Source organism: Polistes fuscatus, unplaced genomic scaffold (assembly GCF_010416935.1).
Source record: "Polistes fuscatus isolate 324 unplaced genomic scaffold, CU_Pfus_HIC Scaffold18, whole genome shotgun sequence".
Taxonomy (NCBI): domain Eukaryota; kingdom Metazoa; phylum Arthropoda; class Insecta; order Hymenoptera; family Vespidae; genus Polistes; species Polistes fuscatus.
Window position 1 is genome coordinate 3,094,831 of NW_025113086.1, and position 19,617 is coordinate 3,114,447.

Genomic DNA, 19,617 nt, shown 5'->3' on the forward strand with positions numbered 1-19,617 from the left:
ATCAATCATCATTTATATGTCGATATTATTATATCAAATACGTAATTGGTTCAGTCTCATTTTCCTCTCTGAAATGAGACAATAGAGAAATATATATATATATATATATATATATATATATATATATATATATATATATGTGTGTGTGTGTGTGTGTTTATGTGTACATAGGTAGTTACTACTTTCTAGTTCAACCTCATTAACGTAACGTTCGTTGTTTCATCCTCTTGTAGGTCTTCTGTGTAGATCGTACGGCCTCACTCATTCTCAAGGCTTAAACATACGCCAAAAATTCTCTCTCGTCTTTATAGTAATTCATAAGTAAAACTAACACTCAAAGTATATACCTAAACTTAACGTATTCGTTATAAAATTGGTCTCAACCAAAATTTTCATGACACACAAAAGAAAAAAACATCTCGAGAAAGATATTTAATACAATTTTTAAATAATAATATTATAAACAAATATAATATATATTATTATTATTATTATTATTATTATTATTTATATATTATTTTTTCTATATATATATTAGAAAAATAATTGAACATTTTTATAAAAAAAAATATAGAAAATATATTAGAGTGAATTGATGAGAAATATTTTAGTATTCGTATTTGAATATGTTAGATTGAAACTTAAACTATGCTTACCCTAGATTAGAAGTCATGCAAGCATGTATTTCAACTTATTAGCTTCTATTTAGGTCGATAGAAAATAAAACAAGAAATGGTGGAGACAAAATGAGAAAGAGAAAGAAAAAGAAACAGGTGGAAGGGTGGGAGGGTGATAGGGAGGGAGAGAGGGATTAACTTGTAGGGTTATCGGCCTCTTTTCTTTTCTTTCTTTTTCTTTTCTTTCCTTGTCCTTTATTTTTCTATTTTTCTCTTCCGTTTTAATGGACTTCAGAGAAAAATTTGTCGAGCGAATAAAAACAGAGACGGCCGACCCTTCTCGAGTTTCCTATTTAGGTCAAAATCAATATTCCATACTATTTCTATATAGGAACAAAAAGGAACAAAGAGAGAGAGAGAGAGAGAAAAGAAATAGTATTAGAAGAATTTCATTGGAATAATTTGATTTTACGTTTGATCATATTTTTTACCAATGTGTATATTTGTATTTAATAATAGGATAATTTAAGTGTTAAAAATAAAAACAAAAATACTCCGATGCATTTTAGAAACTGCGTCTCGTATTTCGAGTGCATAAAATAGAGACAAAAATTAATATGACAAATAGAAAAGAGATAAGAATTTGTTAAAAACAAAAATACTGTTTGATATCTCAAACCGTCCTACCCTAACAGAAAAATACCACAAAAATTAAATAAACTTAGAAATAAATTGAATTTCATATTTGAAAATATATAAAATAATGGTTGAAAACAATTTAATTAATATCTCCAATGAAATTCGTTATATAATATTTATTAAAACAAATCAACAATATGATAAACGTTGCTAGTATAAAAAAAAAATGTTGATTATTAAAAAAGAAGTAAAACGAACGTTGCGAAATTTCGTTTCTCTTTCGAAAATATATTTTATTAAAGCTCGTTAAAAAATAAAAAAAAAAAAAAAACGAGAAAAAACGAAAGAAAAATAAAATGTGAATGAATTTTCGTTATGAATTCGTGGTGTCCATTGTTTGAAGAAAATTGCAACGTCCAGATGTTGTTGTCTAGAAATCTCGTAGAGGTATTCTCGAAAAATTCTCGAGTATATCCTTGCCAATGTAGACGTCTCGTCGTGTTTTCGTCTGAAGCATTCGTAACGATGTCCAGAGGGGGTTGAAGGAGGGGGTCGGGGGGTTGGGGGGGAGGTGGTGGTTACTCGGTGGTGTGTTGTTTCTAAACATGGCTTACACAGTACTGACCACTCCTCGAGTTTTTCTATGTACGCTTGAGAAAAAATACGAGAAATAGAAATAGAAGGAGGAACGGCACGAGAAGAAGCTGGTGGAGGGAGGAGGAAGAGGAGGAAAAGGTTTCGGGATGAGAAAAGTAGGATCTCTGTTAGAAAAAAAAATAAAAAAACTAGAGAGAGAGAGAGAGAAGATAGGAAAAGTAGATAGGTGAAATTTCAAGCGAAAAGCTTCGAATGTTTTACTCTTTCTCTTCCCTATTTCGAACTTTTTTCCGAATGTGTATTCTCCCCTCCCCCCACGCCACATCACCCCATAATTATCTCTTTTATACTATCTTTTATTTAACGTATAGTTCTTTGTTACATTTTTTATTTATCACATTTATATTTAGTTTAATAATTTTTCTAAACGAGATAATTATATGGAGAATATGTGTTTTTTTTAAAAATGAAAACGAGAACGAATCTCTAATTTTTTCCCAAATTTAATATTTAATTGAATTTATTTTTTCGTTCGCGTATATTTTTTTTTGAGAAATATTTTTTATATTATTTATATTTGTTTTTTTTTTTCATTTATTATATTTCCGGTAGATTTTTGTTATTCCATTAGTGTTTCTCGTTACTCGCGTTGAAAGAGTACGTATATGGAAAATAAAAGGATTAATTTTTTGGGGTTTCTATCGTTTCGTCTTTCTCGTTTCTATACTTTTCTTGATTTTTCATTTTTTCGTAGTATTTCGAAGAATTAAGCGTGCTCCCGGGCCTAGCAAACGACCAGAGAAAAAGGGAACACGCGTAATAGTAATAGAAAAAATACCGGAGAATGTGTCCCGTTTCGTTTCTTATTCGGCATTCTTTACCTTTCCTTCCGCACGAGTTTTTCCTTCGTTCATTTTGATTCTCTTTTTTCCCTTTTATTTCTCTTGTTTTCTCTTTTTATTCTTCTCCTTTTTTTTTTTTTTATTTGTGTTTGTGTACGTTCTTTTTCTCTCTCTCCCCCTCATCCCCCCCACCACCCTCCCGAGCAATTTGTGCCAACGTAAAATCTGTAAGAATATCTTGTTTCTCAGTTTATTTCGTGGGGGGGGGGGGCACTTTCGTCGGTCCCTTTTTTCCTAGTTGAACGAAACAAACCTTCCTTTATTTTCTCTAACAAATATTAACACACACACACACACATACGCGTATACACACATATAAGTACGCGAGGAATACGCGTGCACCAATGCAAATGCGGTGGTACAGGCCGAGGAAAATTTTAATTTTCCTTGAAAAATATTATTATTATTATTATAAAAAAAAACAAAACAAAAAAACACAAGGGGAAGTTTTTGTTTTTTGTGCTCGAGAAGTTAACCACCGACGACAGTCAGCAGTGTAACTTTGAAATTTGAGTGTTCTCTCTCTCTCTCTCTCTCTCTCTTTCGTCTACTTTATGTTAAAGTTAAAATAATAAAAAAGAAACAAGAAAAGAGAGAGAGAGAGAAATACATCGTTTGAAAGTATTTACATGAATTTTCTACGCAATGCACAATGCTTCTTCTTCTTCTTCTTCTTCTTCTTCTATTTAAATTCGTTAAATAAAAACTTTTCTCATAGAGTTAAACTTGCTGCTCGGGACAAATAGAATGGAAAAAAAAAAAAGAAAAAAAAACACGAAAGGAAACGGGAAAATAAAATGTAATAAAAAAAAAAATCCTCGCGAATAATCGTTTGCGCGACATTTTTATTGCTGGGAAAAAAAAAAAATAAGAAAAATATTTCGTAACGAATAGTATTCGTTGAGTAATAATATTGCGATGATACTTTTTTCAATAGGGAAAAAGAAAAAGGAATAAAATGTATGACAGATTTGAATGTAAAATGAAAAAAAAAAGGATAAATAAACGATATTAGTTTAGGGGGATAATAAAAAAAAATTAAACAAAGAAACAAAATGAAATGATTGGGTCTACGAAACGAGTATGAAGAAATTTCTCGTGAAAATTAGAATTGGAGAAGAAGAAAGTATTTCTGTTCGAATGGATGAAAGTAAGAACTCCTACCCCCACCACCACCACCACGACCACCACCCACTAGGAGATAAAAAGAAAGAAAAGAAAAGAAACAAAATGAAATGATTAGGTCTACGAAACGAGTATGAAGAAAATGTTTCTGTCCGAATGGATGAAAATAAGAACCCTACCCCTACCCCTACCCCCACCACCACCACCACCCACTAGAGGATAAAAAAGGAAAGAAACAAATGAAATGAAATGATTAGGTCTACGAAACGAGTATGAAGAAAATGTTTCTGTCCGAATGGATGAAAGTAAGAACCCCTACCCCCACCACCACCACCACCACCACCACCACCCACTAGGGGATAAAAAAAAAACAAAGAAACAAAATGAAATGATTAGGTCTACGAAACGAGTATGAAGAAAATGTTTCTGTCCGAATGGATGAAAGTAAGAACCTCCCCCCTCCCCCACCACCACTACCACTACCACTACCACCCACATTTTCAATTAATTCGCGGTCAATTCCGATGGGCACGGATCGAGAACGTGGACGAGTGATATCGAGTTTAGAGAAACGATAGGGGAGAAAAAGAAAGAAATAAATAAAGTAAGAGAAAGAGAAAGAGAAAGAGAAAGGTAGAGAAAGGTGGAATGGAGAAAGTGGAACGAAGAGAAGGATAGATAACGGACGAGTAGCAGGAACGAACGATCGTGGCGGTGGCAGCAACCTGGAAAAGCAATTCAATCTACATCGGCAACGGGAAAATAATCGAACGGTCCCACTCAAACGGTTCCATTACCGTCGCAAGAACAACGAACAAAAATAAATGTCTAAAACCGACACGCGAGTTACACCGTCGCGAATAATTTCCTTTTTCTCTATGCGGAACTCTCTCATTTTTCTTTTCTTTTTTTTTTCTTTTTTTTTTTCCCATCATTCTACCTTTCAAAAATTCGATACCTCGAGTACACCTCATTTATTCGTTAATTATTCTTATAGTATTTAATAATTGCAATAGTTTTTTCAACTATTCGTTAATTATTATTATAATATTTATTTTTTTTATATATTATTTTTATAATTTTATATTTATTCGTTAATTATTCTCATAATATTTAATAATTGCAATAGTGTTTTCAACTATTCGTTAATTATTATTATAATATTTAGTTTTTTTATATATTATTTTTATAATTTTATATTTATTCGTTAATTATTCTTATAATATTAAATAATTGCGATAGTTTTTTCAACTATTCGTTAATTATTATTATAATATTTAATTTTTTATATATTATTTTTATAATTTTATATTTATTCGTTAATTATTCTTATAATATTTAATAATTGCAATAGTTTTCTTCAACTATTTTTATATTTAGATAATATCATCGTTGTTCGTTGATAATATTGGTTTTTTTATTTTTTTTTTTTTCTTGGATGTTAACTAACGTTTACTTTGCTGCGCGTATTTTTTTGTTTTTTTTAATCGATGTTAACAATTAGATAGAAAGTTCGTACCATTTTTAGAGTTTATCACCATTCTCGTTGTTTAGTTTTACACCATTTTCTTTTTTTTTTTCCTTTTTTTCTATTGATTTTGATATTTATATCCAATACCCTGACACATTAAATTGAACAAACGAAGGTGTTGTCCACAAATGTTTGCGTACTCTCTAACAGTGTATTTTATATTTAAAAACAAAAAAAAATAAATTCGTTTTATTTTCTTTTTTCTGCCTTTTCAAATAAAACGTTCCAAATAGAAGCATTCATTCATTCATTCGTTATTTTAATATCAATAAAAATAGATTTGATATTAAAAACCCGAGCATTTAAAATCTGTTTTGAGTATTGCGTATATCGAAATAAAAAAGAAGAAAATAAAAATCATTTTTATTATAATTTAATCATATATCTTAATTAGAAATATTTTGTTTATTGAAGAAGTGAAGATTAGAAGAATTGAAGATTATTCCAAACGCAATAAACAAAATCGTTGAATAATATTTCAGTAAAAAAATGGAAAAAAAATATCAAAGTATTATAATTACAAAAGTTGTGCAATTACCGTAAAAAAGAATTCCTTCTAAGTATCCGTGCTATTAAATATTTTCTAACGAGACAATTTTTCCGGATAACACAAGGATGAATAATTGTCATTCTCTCTCTCTCTCTCTCTCTCGTTTTCCTTGAAATCGTTAAAACGGACTCGCAGAATCCTTCCTCCTCCTACGACGTGCATTATGTTCTAAGCTCGCGTTGAACGTGCCTGTCGATAGAATATCCTACGACAGTTTTGCGTTGTCTCGAAGGAGAGTAGAATGAAACAACCGATCGTTGCTAAACTTATCGACATTTCCTTTTCATTTCTGTCGGAAGGTCGAACATTTTTACTTAATTACATCTGTAACACGTATGCACAGTTACACGCTCGTCTACTTAATCTTTCATTCTATTCATTCTAATTTTAATCGTATATAATAACATTTATCTTAAATTTTATTTCATATTTTTTATATAAATATATATAAAATTTATATAATATAAATTTTATATAAATTTATAATCTTATATAAATATATTTAATATTTTTATTTTTTTTATTTATTTTTTTTTTTATATAATATATTATAATATTTATATAAATTTATAATTTTATATAAATATATATAAAATTATTTTTTATATAAATTTTATTTCAATATTTCGTTACTTTTTTATAAATCCAAAATTTTGTTCATTACATTTCCATTCGTTCAATATTTTGTCCCCTTCTTTCGATATTTGATTTGATTTGATTTTAATGTTAAACAATCGTCGATCTAATTTTCTTTCCATTGAAATTTCAAAATTCGATCGACTAATACAATTCGAAGGCAGATACTTCTATCGTTTTTTATTGACGAATTAAAAAAAAATCATTTGAAATTATGATTAGTTGGATCAAATCAAATTTATCGATAGAATCAAAGATCAGATTGGATTAGAATGGATTAATGTTAATCCGATTAAATATTAGATTTTCCAGAGAAAAAGGATATCCTTCTGTTTGTTTAAAACCAATAACGGGATATACTATTTAAAGGTATTCGTGTGATACGTAACAAAGTTTGTTATAGAATCTGAAGCATTGGAAAGGTTTCATCATCACGAATCGCATTCCATCGTGACTGGAACCCATGGTTAATTCCATTTACAGTTTATACCGAGTACTTAACCCATGACAAAGAGATTGGATGTCTTTCGCGAAAGATTCATTTTGATATTAAAACGCGAAAGAGAAATAGAAAGACAATATTCTCGGTTATATCGAGGAACTTCGTTAAGCTTCTACGCGAATTTGTCTTTTGTTCGTTTGAGTTTAAAATTCAAAACGCATTATTAGACTCATCCAATAATAAAACGCGTAATCAACTACACTTACGCGTTATTTCAAACACGAAATTGTATAACTTTTTTCTTCGTCTCGTTCATATATCTTTCGATCCGTTATTTTCTAACATTCTTGAATTATATCAGCTTATCACATTTCTTATCGTAAATTTAATTATTAAAATACAATGGGAAAACTAAGGAAAATTTTCTGTTTAAAAAAATCTCTAAATAATTTCTCATCGTAATTTGCGAATTATTATCCGATTAACGTATAAATATTGTTAATGAAATTATTCGTGACATTTTGGTCTTCGAAATAAATCCCATATGGAATATTTATTTTAATTGGGGAATAAAATATCTCGATACAGATTATATATATATAAATAAAAAGTAATTATCGAAAATGAAATAAAATAAGATGGTGTCACATTTATGGGGTAGACTATTCGAGAGTTTCCTGTTATAAAGGTAGGAATATTCTCTAATAAGAGAGAGAGAGAGAGAGAGAGAGAGAGCAATGTAGGATAATCGAGGAATTAAAGTTACAAGCGGTGATTTCCTTCGAGTATAACCATAAGGTTAGTGTCTCTCTCCTTTTCCATGGGTTTTAGATTTGAACGACGTCAACTCGCCATGAAACTACTATACTTTTTGATTTCATAATAAGAATTCGATTGTGCCCTTTAAGAAAATTCTTTCTCTCGCATATTAAATATTTTCAATCCAAACCTCAAAATATTTTCTTTTCAATCACGATTATTTCGTTGAAAGAAAAATATTAAACGAGTACGCAACAATTTTTTCAAATGCGAATCGATCGAATAAATCCATCTTTTTTTCTTCAAATGAATATTTTTTATAATCCTTCGTAACGAATGAAAATATAAAAAACCAAGTTAAAAGTAGACAAAAATGAAAGTAAAATTTATTTCCGAACGAAGACTGTGTATTATATGTGTGTATGTATATGTGTGTGTGTGTGTGTGTCGACCACTTGGAATCGATTTCATCGTAGACTACGTGCGTGTCTTTGACCCGAAGTGACCTCTTCTTCTTCTCTTCTTCTTCTTCTTCTTCTCTACTTCTACTTCCTCTCGTCTCCCTTGCTCCCCTTTCCCCCTTTCCCTATTTCTGTCTCTCTTCTTATCGTCCTCGAAAGGTTCGCCAATGTGCTTAGAAACAGGTCGTTGCTTTATCTCGAAAACTGGATGGATTTCTTCTCTCTCTCTCTCTCTCAGGTTACGAAAAATAGCGGCACGTTTATGGACCGTGACAAAAGTTTGCGAATCCTGTCCACGACAGTAGAAAAGAATATTTATATATTTTTATTTATTTTTATATATATATATATATATTTTATTATATTTTTTTTATATTTTATTTATATTTTTATTTATTTATTTTATATATATATATTTTTATATATATTATTTATTTTTTTATATATTTTTATTTATTTTTTTATATTTTTTATTTTTTATTTTCCCCCTCTACCCCCTCCCCTCCTCCCCCATCCTCCGTTTCTTTTATATTTTATATTTAGTAGTTTTCATTTTTCATTTTCAAGCGGAGACCTATTCTCTCTCTCTCTCTCTCTCTCTCTTTTTCTTTCTCTCATGGATTTAATTCCAACGAGAGTTGAACTCGTCGCGAGTCTTTCTATTGCATTCGTTCGTTCGTTCGTTCATTTGAGGGGAGATAGGAGGATATAGGAGGAGGAGGGTGGGCTGTTACGTATTTTAAAAAGCTTCTTTTAATTAGTATTCCTATCTTTCTTTCTCTATTCTTCATTATTTCTTCTCTCTCTCTCTCTCTCTCTCTCTCTCTCTCTCAGAGTTTTATTCATTCATTCTATTTGTAGATCATCGACGTTTACGTTTTCTACACGTGGTCGGTGTTACTATGCATAACCATAATTCTCGTATTCATTGAAGCTTGACTAAAGACAAAGATAGAAGATAAAGAGAGTGTAAGTGTAAGTGTAAGAGAGAGAGAGAGAGAGGGATGGAACGAGTCGGTCATGCGAATTTTGCTCTACGTACGCTTATTTCTCTGAAGTACTGCTGCTCTTGATAGGCGCTTAGCTTGTTAATGGGTTTATAGAAACCACCGTTTTCACTACGCAACTGTCTAATTCAGACCAGTTTAATAAGTTTCCAAGTTGACAGAGAGAGAGAGAGAGAGGAGGGGGAAGGAGAAGAAGAGGGAAACATTGAAGTAGTAAAACTCGTCAATCGTAGAAAATACCCAAGAGAAATGAGTAATTAATATTTCAATAAAAATCTGCCAAGCGTGTGGTTTTTTTTTTTTTTTCTCAACAATTCCCCCTCCTCTGTCCCTCCCTCTGTTACCTCCGTCCCTCCCTCATTGTTTTGGAATATAACGGAAACCGTGAATATTGATAGGAAGAGGTTTTATTTTATTCCAGATTATACGTAAAAGCATTGGAAATTATTGTTGTTGTTGTTGTTGTTATTATTATTTTATATAAATATAAAAAGAGAGAGGGATATAACGAGGATATCTCGAAAATACTACTCGTCTCGCATTAATTGCACTTCAAAAATTCAATCGTAGAAATTCTATTTCGAGTATCAATAAATGAGAGATGATTTCGTGTTTTTTCTTTTTCTTTTTTTTTTTTCAATTTTATTTTCTAACTATTATTGTTATTATTATTATTATTATTTTTGTTCAATTTAGCGATCACGGTTTTTTTTTATCAAAAGAATATTTTTTAATAATTAATATTTTTGTGTATCGAGAGAGTCAATCATTTTGCAAAGGATTAATAACGATATAAATATATCGAATTATTCGAAATGATAGCAAAAATATATTTGTGAGTACCAATAGAAATATTTTTTCGATCGTATATTCACTCTAGTTTTGTATAATGAAAATGAATTTTTTCTTCTCTCTCTCTCTCTCTCTCTCTTTCATTCTGTTAATTTTTCTCTTTATTTTTATTAGATTTTATTTAGTTTTCTTCCATCCGGTTATAACTCAGTGCCACTATTTCAACATAAAACAGTAAACTTTTCATCTCTTTTAGCGTATCGCTCGTTTCTATATCAATAAGCTAGCTGCCGTGTTGCGGCAGAGATACTCCATTTCATTTTTAATTAACCGTAAGTTATTTTAAACCGTTCTATATCTCTCTCTCTCTTTCTCTCTCTTTCTTTCTTTCTTTCTTTCAATAATATTGCTAAGATTATAGAGTAAAACTTCCTTAGAAAATAATACTACATATATTTATTATTACTATTATTATGCACACTTTTCTTCATATATGTTCAAAAGTTTTGAGAAAATATTTAAATTAACGGGTAATAATTAAAGTATCATTTCAAATTCTATATTTTCTAATTTCCCAATTCGTTCTTTGATTTTTCTATTATAATAATAATTAATAATAAACGATAAATCGGAAATGTATACTCGGTTTGTACTCGGGTCATCATTTTCTATAGCAATCGTTTCGGTTTTATTTTCAAATTAACGCTAAACCAACAAATCCCCCCACCTCTTCTTCTTTTTCTCATTTTTTTCAGTTCAATTATTCTTTTCTTTACCCGTTTTATATTTTTTTTCTTCTCTTATTCTTCTGCGTCAAATCTTATAGGAAAAATATAAAATAAAAAAAAACACAGAGCTCGAATTTAAAATAGAGAATAGAAAAAATATATATAAATAAAAAATTTAAACGCGAATAATTAAGAAAGAAAACTACGATGAATAGATTTGTTTGAGTTTGACAAAATAACAAAATAAAATAAAATAAAAAACAAATACACAGAAAGACAGAATGAGAGAGAGAGAGAGAGATGATCGTTTCGTTGTAATCGTCGAGCCGTTAACGAGACCACGATTAAGGTCTTCCTGTATACTCTTCTTTGTTTTACATTTTTTTTTCTTCCCCCCTCTCTCTCTCTCTCTCTAACACTCGTTCGTATTTTCCGTCTCTTTCTTTCTCGTATTATAAATTCGCGTGGCTAGTCACGAACGAAGAAGTCGTTTAATATCCGGTGAAGCCAATGTTTTCGTAACCCTAGAAAGGGTACGAGCGTACACGTTTCAAGCACGAGCCATGAAAATGCCATGAAAATGCCATAGGCTTATTTCCGGACTATCTCTGTTAAACTACCATTACTTGAGCAGCTTCTCGTGTTGTATCACATGCTGCTACCAGATGCTGAGTGTGCATCTTCTCTCTCTCTCTTTCTTCCTCTTCCTTCATTCCTTTCTTACTTTTTATCCTATTTTTTTCTTTTTTTTTTTTATCAATCACCCCATAAAAACTTCTCCTCGTCCATTCGTTTTCCTCCTTTAATTTTCTTGAATAAAAATGTTCGTTGTGATATAGCTTATTATTGTTATTAATAATTAACTTTTGTTAACGAATATTTTTCATTCTTCTTCTTCTTTTTCTTTTTTCTTTTATTTTACATAATCTTTGGTATTTGTGAATTCGAGAATTTGATAAAAATAAAATTCAACCCAGGAGAGGAATGTTTAAACAACTCGTACCACTTGCAATTGGAAAGATGCGATTTGAAAAATAGATGAACATGGAAATTATAAATTTCTTTGATTTTTTTCTTTATACTTTTTATTTTCTTTCTTTGTATTCGTATTTTTCGATGACAATTGTGAAACAGATTCTACCTGTTCTTTAACTTTGTTTTTTTATTATTCTGGATAGGTGTGTTTCTATTTTTTTTTCCTTCTCCTTCTTCTTTTTTTTTGGAGGAAACGAGAAGTCGGGCAAGGGTTCTCCGTCCTCTTTCTTTTCGTTTGTGCCTGGGAAAAAAAAGGAAGAGGGAGGGTGAAATGAATGGATGAAGGGAGGGAGGGAAGAACTCCGTGTATTTTTCCCATTGAAATTATAATAGAATCTGAAACGGAATTCGTTACCTTTTTATTTCGCATCTCCCCGCTCACTTGTTTCTGAAAATGGGGGAAAAACGGGACGGGAGTGGGAATTCACGCTTGAACGAGTTGAAATTCTCTCCTCTCTCTCTCTCTTTCATGTTTTTTTTTGCACGTAATTAAATACGTCGTTATCTTTTTAATGAACTTTCGCAAATATTTCTCTCATCTGGGATGCGTGCGTTTTAATGGTTTTAGAAAAAAGAACAAAAAAAAAATACAACCTTTCACCCTCCTCCCCTCCTCCTCCTCCCCTCCTCCTCTTTCCGGCCCTTTAAAAGGTTAGGCCACTATTATATCGTACACGCTAATAAGTTCGACTCTGGCTTTCGGATTTTCAAATTTGTGTATTTTGTGTACTTTTGATAAGAAATAAACGTTTATACGTTGCATGCATGCATGCATAGATGCATACAAGCGTTTATATTAACGTTTAAGTCTATCCATTATCAAGGATAAATATAAACGTGTGTATGTGTGTATGTGTGTGTGTGTTTGTATCTTCAAAGTATCCGCTTAAGCATTCATTTGAGAACCGACGACTACAACGTCGTTCGTAGAGCAGAGCTGATTCCATTTTTTTTTAATCTTTTTTTGATTTTGTTTCATTCTGCTTTAGAAGAGAACTTCAAAACGAGGAGTATTAAAAAAAAAAAAAACCATTCGGTAGAAGTAGAGTAAGGGAGAGAGAAGAAGAAGCGTGCTATGAAAAAGGTAACGACATGTATAATTACGAGAAAAAAAAAGAAAAGTAGAAAAATAAGAAAAAAAAAATATAATAGAAAATTCATCCTGACACAGACTCATTAGATTTGGCAAGGTAATGAACCACCACCACCACTACTACTACAACTATCATCCCATATGACGTGGATGTATTTGAATACTATTTAAACATTTTGTCATGTTCTTTTGAAAACCGAGTATAGTTTTTGGTTTGAAAAAATAAAGAAAGAAAGAAAGAAAGAAAAGAAATTGGAATAAAAAAGATGAGCAAATAATTCGACGGTTTTTTATTTTTTTTTTGGCTCGAATAATATCGAAGAATAAAAGAAACGTAACGCGGCGTATTGAATGAGACAATTAAGCTCTGCACATGTGTGTCTGTGTGTGCGTGTATAGAATTGAAATAGAGAATAAAATGAAAAAAAACTCTAGCGCTTTTCTCTGATTATTTTCAACTTTGAAAATACGTTTCATTTCGTTTCGTTTCGTTTCATTTTCTCGCGCGCTTCGACGGATTCGCGAATTGCGAGTATCGTTTTTAGGATGTGCACAGTGGTAAGGGGAGGGGGTGGAAGAAGAGGGTGGCTTGTGGGAAATAAATCAACAAATAACAACAAAAAAATATATATATATAATAGTGTTGGTATACGAATGGGTTGGGAGTTAGTGATAAAATATCTTTTCGTCGTGCTTGAAATAATAGTATCGTATAAAATACTATTTTTAGATCATAACGAAGTGATCTATTATCATTCCTATTTTTTTTATTCGTTCGTTTGTTCTCCGTCCAATAGATTATAGGAAAAAGTAAAAAAGAAAATATTTGTCAATTTGAATTTGAATAAAATGACGTATTTTTTTTTTAATTCTATTCGGTCGCACGTTTGGATATTAAAAAATAAATAAATTTTTGTAAGAAAATGATCAACGTATAAATCAAATATAGATCGATAGATCTTTCGTATAGAAAAATAAAAAAAAAAATAAAAAATGTGCATAATTTTGTTTCACAAATGTTGCATTCGAAGTTTTCTTTCCTTTTCTTTTTTTTTTTTAATTTTATTTGGTCGTACGTTTGGATATTAAAAAATAAATAAATTGTTGTAAGAAAATGATCAAAGTATAGATCAAATATAGATCGATAGATCTTTCGTATAGAAAAATAAAAAAAAAAACAAAAATGTGCATAATTTTGTTTTACAAATGTTGCATTCCAATTTTTCTTTCCTTTTCTTTATTTTTTTTAATTCTATTTGGTCGTACGTTTGGATATTAAAAAATAAATAAATTGTTGTAAGAAAATGATCAACGTATAAATCAAATATATATCGATAGATCATTCGTATAGGAAAATAAAAAAAAAAAAAAAAATGTGCATAATTTTGTTTCAAAAATGTTACATTCGAAGTTTCGTTTCCTTTTCTTTTTTGCTAGAATTTTTATTACAGGAAAGAGAAAATGAAAAAGGGGCGTCGTTAAACGTAGAAGTTGAAATAAATGATTTGAAAATAATGACGATATAAGTGACAGTAAGAAGATGTCTGTTAGGATACCGACCTACTCAATTTCCTTTCGTCGAATGAAGACATTTTGTCGATGACAGTTTCTCCGATATCTCGCATTGAGAATCTCGACGTTCTCGAGTGACAATTTTTATCTCAATGAATCGACAAAAGGATGATTCCCGTTTGAAAATCATTCTATCCTATTCGCAATATCGTATTCGATCTAAATATCTACACGTCATATCATTCCTTGAATTATTAAACAATATTTAACGCGCATTCATTTTTATTTTTCTTAAATACATTGTTTTTTTTCTTCCGTACGTAAAATTAAGAAATAAATGGGAGAACAAACGCACGTGCTTGCCGTTCATTCGAAAAGAAATAAAAGATTTGGATCATACAAATATTTAAAAAAAAAAAAAACGTACATTAAAATTACAACAACCCCCTCTTTTTTTTTTTTCCTTTCGTACGTAAAATTAAGAAATAAATGGGAGAACAAACACACGTGTTTGTCGTTCATTCGAAAAGAAATAAAAGATTTGGATGATCACAAATATTTAAAAAAAAAAAAACGTACATTAAAATTACAACAACCCCTTCTTTTTTTTTTTCCTTTCGTACGTAAAATTAAGAAATAAATGGGAGAACAAACGCACGTGTTTGCCGTTCATTCGAAATGAAATAAAAGATTTGGATCATCACAAATATTTAAAAAAAAAAAAAAACGTACATTAAAATTACAACAACCCCCTCTTCTTTTTTTTTTCTTCTTCCTACGTATATATTTTTACAAAAATAAATGCGTTGGAAGGGAACGAGCGTCGAATGGGGAAAATTTTCGAATGTAAAATGTTACCTCTCGTCTTTTTAAATTTCGATGAATAAAAAAAAAAAATGAATTCGTACGGTTTCATTTTTTTTTTTTTTTTGAAAATTCTTTTTCGTGTTAAGTTGAACGAAAGCATATGTATATATATATATATGTATATGTATATACGCATAACGGTTAACGTTCTCGCATAAATATCAAAGCTCTAATTAGCCTGGCGGGCACGCACGTGCTGCTGCAGGGCCGTCCCCGAAAACCCATCGAATTCGTAATTATGGGTTTAATTGAAAACGCCGGCGGTGGCTTCTCTCTGTCACCGTCACCGAAGTAGCTCGCTTTGAACGTGGGTGGTATTCCTAAAGGGGGGACCTGACAAAGAGAGAGAAAGAGAGGATAGAAAAGAGAAGAGAAATGAATCTTATGGGGGAAGGAAAAGTATTCCATGCTTTTATCCTACGAATGAAATTATTGAATATTTTCTTTCGTTTTGAAAAATGAGTTAGATGGAAATAAGATTAAACAATTTGCAAAGTAGTATTTCTTATTTGATTTAACGAGACAACGATCAAGGTGTGTGTGAGAATCCTTTATGGGGGTAGTAGGGAGAAAAAGAAGGTGACGCTATAAGAAAGTTGCTTGAAGAAAATCAAACGAGAATAAAGTTGTTCATTTTTACGATAGTTTTTTCTCATACGCCTGCGAGTTACCTTGTAACCCCCATAAACGATTTATACTCGAACGATTAGTTACCCCATCCTCGTAACTTAGTTTTAACGTTTAGTATTAGAAAATATTGACACGGGAAAGGGAAAGAATAAAAAAAAAAAAGAACACATTTCATAGGATTGTTTGTATTGTTTTGTGAATTACGATTTAATTTAATTAAATTTTTTGTTTTTTTTTCTTTAAAACCATATGTTTATTGCTTCGAATCAATACTACTATACTACTATTATAGAACTGTTATACTTTTATTTATTATTTACTATTTTCTTTTTACATTAATCTACTTACAGTGCGTTACTACTAATATAATGATAATTTTCATTTTTGTTTTGTTTTATCTATACATTACATTGTACTATACTGTAATTAATGGCCTTTAAGGAGCCTAGGCTCTAGGGTCAATCAAATATTATTAAATAAAATAAATAAATAAAACGAATAATAACCGTGTATAACAGTCGGTTAACGATTCTAATTCAAAAAAAAGAACAAGAAAAAGAAAAGGAAACCATTTTATAGAGAGGGGAGTGGGGGGAGTGGCAAAAAGATGAAAAGGAAGTACCGTAGAAGAGATTGAACGGGTCTTCTTGTTCCCTCTTGTTAATCCAGAAGTCGTCGAACTGTTTGTTTCTCTTTCGAGTCGGAGTAATAACACGAGTCGATCTCGGTTAGATACGAGATGAGATTGTACGTTTAGAAAGAAAGAGATGAAAGAGGAAGCAAAAACGTTATGAAGTCTGCTCGTGAAACGAACAGAAGTAACACAACGAAGGGGGGAGGAGGAGAATAGGTGGGGGTGTGGGTGTGGGTGTGGGTGGGAAGGTTGTGGGGGGGGAAACGTAGTTCAGTTTCGTTCTTTTTTTCTTTACCATCTCAGCCTCACCTTCTTCTTCTTCTTCTTCTTCTTCTTTTCTTACCCTTTGAACCCCACCCCACCTCCCCCTCCTCCCACGTCTGCAACTCTTCTCGTAACTCATATCCAAGTTAAACAAGCAACTGCGAAGCGTTGGCGCGTAAACGTGCGAGCTAGTGAATCCCCTCTCTCTCTTTTTTTTTTTTTTTTTACAGGTTGGTTGGTAGCTAAGTTAGCTTGGTTGGCTAGTTTTCTATCTCTACTTCGTCTTTCGTTTCGGAGAAAACCGAGAGGAAAACGATAAAGAAGAAGAAAAGGAGGAGGAGGGAGGAGGAGGAGGAGACTGGTCAGATAAATCACAGAGGTAAAACGTTCCCAACGCCTTATATATTTTATCGTTTTACGCTTGCGCAAAATTTCTTGACAGAATGAACGTCATCTATGGTTCGTAAAATTTAATAAACTTTTCCTCATTCTCCCCCTCCCACCACCCCCCCATGCCCCACTTTTATCGTATTCGTCGGGTGGGATACTTTTATACGAGGAATATTATTTCATTTCATTTGATTTATTTATTTATTTTTGTTTTATTCTCGATCAATGATTTTTAACAACGTACACACTCTTCTCTTCTCTTTTCTTTTCTCTCTCTTTTAAATGAAATTAATTACATTTATTATAGAATTTTATTTACAGTATCGTACGGTCTGTGTTTTTATTAATCGACGAATTTTTTTTGTTTAATATTCTTTTTTTTACAGAATAAAATAAGATATAATAATTACACGAGAGATTATATAATATTATATTACGTTGATTATATATCTTTTATATTAAATTATATTATTTTATATTATATATATGAATAATAATAATAATAATGATAATAGTTGTGTGTGGATTGATAGATAAATGATAAAGGGATTGTTTAATAGAAACAACGATAATGGGAAAATGGAAATTTTACCAAACGATAATTTCATTTCTAAACGATCATTATTCATTACATTGATATCAACGTATATTACATAATATTCTCTCTCTTTCTCACTCTCTTTGTCAGTCTATACGAGCCTTTTGTAACTCAAATATCTGTCTCGAAGTTGGCCTTGGAAACGTTTAACGGATAGAATACATAGAACGATTGTAACTGCGATGAAAATGATTCAGAAATGCGTTCTAAAGCTAGATCTGTACGATATTTGACTATCCTACTGGCCGATATAATTTTGTAGATCTATCTATCCATCTATCTATTTATCTATCTATCTTTCTCTATCATTTTATCCGAATATCATTGTAGTAGTAGATCGCAAACGTAGAGGAAGATAGAAAGAGAGAGACGTGGATTTGGATATTCGTGTAGAACATGATATCCGAATTATTACGTAGCCGTCGTTCAGTTAGCATTCAAAGAGCATCCACGCTCGAATTAATAAACGTATGGAGTTATTTCATGCATGAGTATTCGCGCGGAAGGGTTCGATCAATGTTATTTGGGGTAGAAGTAATAAACATTCGATCACTGTGCTCTCTCTCTCTCTCTCTCACTCTCTCTTGTCATATTTTTCATCTTCATTTTTTTTGTATTTTCTTTTTCTTTTTTCTTTTTTTTTTTATATGTAGACCACAATTTTTATGATCAAATGAATATCACATTTTCATATTTGACTTGATATATCAGATTTTAAATATCGTTTCTGCTTTTTTCTTTTATGTTTATATCGACGAAAAAAATATTACACGCGTGTTTAATTAAACAGATTATAAAATTGTTCGAATATTTTTTTCGACACCTTTCCATTCGTTCGCGTTTATTTTTTTTTCTTCCATAGATTAAGTAGTTTGAATAATATGCAATTTTAACAGTGTGTACGCGTTGACTGTTGCAAACGTACACATTTGTAGATTCTTCTAAACTAACGGTAAGACTCTTGGAACTGTGCAATGCCAAAAGCTGTCTAATTTCTATTCTTCCTCCCATATATATTTGAAATTCAAATTTGTTATAAACTTTTTATTCTCATATATGTATTTGGAAATGAGGTTCACGGTGTAATACGTTAACAGCTGTCTGCTCTACATGAAAAATATATTTCCTTTTTTTTTTCTTAATATATCATTCGATCGAATTGTAAATTCAGGTTTCTATGCCAAGCTTTTTAAAATTCTAAATATTTCCAATAACGTTCCATTCTTCTTCTTCTTCTTATCATTACTTATATAATACAATAATAATATTATCGAATATTAAAAAGAAAATTAAAACGATAATAGTGATTCACAAATTTTTTATTAAGTATAATAATACATTGTAATAGGTTAATGTTTAATAAACTGCTTGGGGAGGGTTTGAGAAGAAATTCATAAAAGAAAAAAAAAAGAAAAAAAAGGAAGGAAGGAAGTAAGAATGAGATAGAGAATCTTTGAACTTCCTTTTCTCTTTCTCTTTCTCTCTCTTACTCATCAACAAGCTTGAAACAACGTCGCACAAACATTCGCGATATTAACGGCCCGTGAGAACGAACCGGTTGGCTTAATGGCATCATCGTAGGAAACGCGTAGTTACGAACTTGCCTTCTCTCTTTCTTTCTCTTTCTCTCTCTCATCATTTTTTTTTATTATTTTTGTCTCCGTCGGATCCTCGTTATCGTAGTAATTCATGTTGGAAAAAGAACGGACGACGTTTGTCCGATGTACGCCTTCCGGAATACGACGAGGACGAGAAAATGTTCGTTCCGGATGGACGAGTTGTTCATCTTCGATCTGGGAAAATGAATC

At 31.0% G+C, this 19,617-nt stretch overlaps 1 protein-coding gene and 1 long non-coding RNA gene across 3 annotated transcripts in view; one reads left to right on the plus strand and one right to left on the minus strand.

Moving 5' to 3' along the window:
- LOC122515501 (neural cell adhesion molecule 1) overlaps positions 1-19,617 on the minus strand; it is a 192,213-nt gene that overhangs the window by 67,032 nt on the left and 105,564 nt on the right. The window lies entirely within an intron of this gene.
- The window catches only part of LOC122515503, a 35,448-nt gene continuing 32,808 nt past the window's right edge, over positions 16,978-19,617 (plus strand). Inside the window, exon 1 of the long non-coding RNA XR_006303287.1 lies at positions 16,978-17,200. This is a non-coding gene — a long non-coding RNA (uncharacterized LOC122515503). The remainder of the gene's footprint in view (positions 17,201-19,617) is intronic.